At 37.5% G+C, this 1,540-nt stretch overlaps 1 non-coding gene across 1 annotated transcript; it reads right to left on the bottom strand.

Moving 5' to 3' along the window:
• Positions 1 to 349: 349 nt before the first annotated feature.
• LOC131222825 (small nucleolar RNA R71) lies at positions 350 to 458 on the bottom strand. The gene has a single exon (XR_009160195.1). It is a non-coding gene; the product is annotated as a small nucleolar RNA R71 (small nucleolar RNA).
• Between the last annotated feature and the right edge of the window lie 1,082 nt (positions 459 to 1,540).

A 1,540-nucleotide genomic window follows, 5' to 3' on the forward strand; every position in this document is an offset into this window, starting at 1 on the left:
ACACTATGTGATTACTTACAACCAGCGAGGGTAAATACGCCTTCCTGCATGATGTTCCCACACAATGCAAGAAATGTGGATTTCAAACCGGGAGTGATCCAACTACTCCCGAAGTTTCATGGACTCGATTATGAGAGTCCATATCTATACTTAAAAGAATTTGATGAGATTGTAGCAACCCTACACTTTCATATTTTATCTGAGGATACTTTAAGATTAAAGTTGTTCCATTTCTTCTTAAAGGAGAAGTCCAAGTTTAGATTCACTCCTAAAGGCCAAGATTAATGGGGACATGGGATAAGATGACCCGAGAGTTCCTAAAAAAGTTCTTCCCTGTTCATAAGACCAATACCTTGAGGAGGGTGATCATGATTTTTTTTCCAGAAAGAGGAAGAGACCTTCTTCTAATACTGGGAGAGATTCAAGGATCTTTTGAATTCATGTCCACATCATGGATACGAAACTTGGCAGGTAATAAGCTTTTTCTGTGATAGACTAACTTCACCCATGCGCTAATTCGTAGAAGTGATGTGCAATGAAGAATTAATGAATAAGGACCCCGATGATGTGTGAGATTATTTTGATGTACTTGTTGAGAACGTGTAGTCATGGGATACCTCTTCAAAGCCCACTAATTCTAGGCAGACTCAGTCTAGAGAGAATGGAGGAATGTACGTCTTAAGAGATGAAGATGATGTGAATGCCAAGATAGTTAATCTCACTAGAAAAGTCTAGGCAAAGGAACTAAAGAAAGTAGAATTAGTCAAACCCAACAAGACCGTTGAGGTTGTTTGTGTTGTTTGTGCTAGTAACATACACTTGACATTTCAAGAGTTGTGACACGAGTAGTCTAATGCCATGAACAATTATCAAATGTCGTTCAACTCTCCCATTTCAAACACGTATAATTTTAATTGGTGGAACCACCCAAATTTCAGTTGGAGGAATTGGCCAAATAATTAATCCTCAAGGGGCTCTTCCTCCACTTCTCAATCAGAAAAGACCCCAAAAGGATCCATTTCAAAAACACATCCAAAATCAAGAGTTATTCAATCAGAATTCCTTGCAAGCATTCCAAGACTTTGGCAGGTCCATTCAAATATTGGAGTCTATATAGTTAGGGAGAAATAGACTTTTCTAGACCAACCTCTACCTAACCCAAAGCAACAATGTGAATTAAGTGTTCCTAGCTCTTCGAACCACAATGTGGAATATGCAAAGTCTATAACCACTCTCAGAAGTGGTAAAATAATTGATAAAAACATCCTGATGAGAGTTGAGATGCCTAAGGAATCGGAGGAATCTGAGAAGAATAATAGGCTAAGTAATATTTCACATGATGAAAAAAGAATACAAGTTGGTTGCTCCATTCCCCCAAAGATCAATTTCACCAAAACCTCATTAAAACATTCAAGATATTTTAGAGGTGCTTAAACAGGTGAAAATAAACATTCCTCTATAGGATGTCATAAAACAAATCCCATCATATGCCAAGTTTATGAAAGATCCTTGCACAACTAAGAGATGACAAAACATTCAA

The sequence above is a fragment of the Magnolia sinica genome, chromosome 1 (genome assembly GCF_029962835.1).
Source record: "Magnolia sinica isolate HGM2019 chromosome 1, MsV1, whole genome shotgun sequence".
Lineage (NCBI taxonomy): Eukaryota > Viridiplantae > Streptophyta > Magnoliopsida > Magnoliales > Magnoliaceae > Magnolia > Magnolia sinica.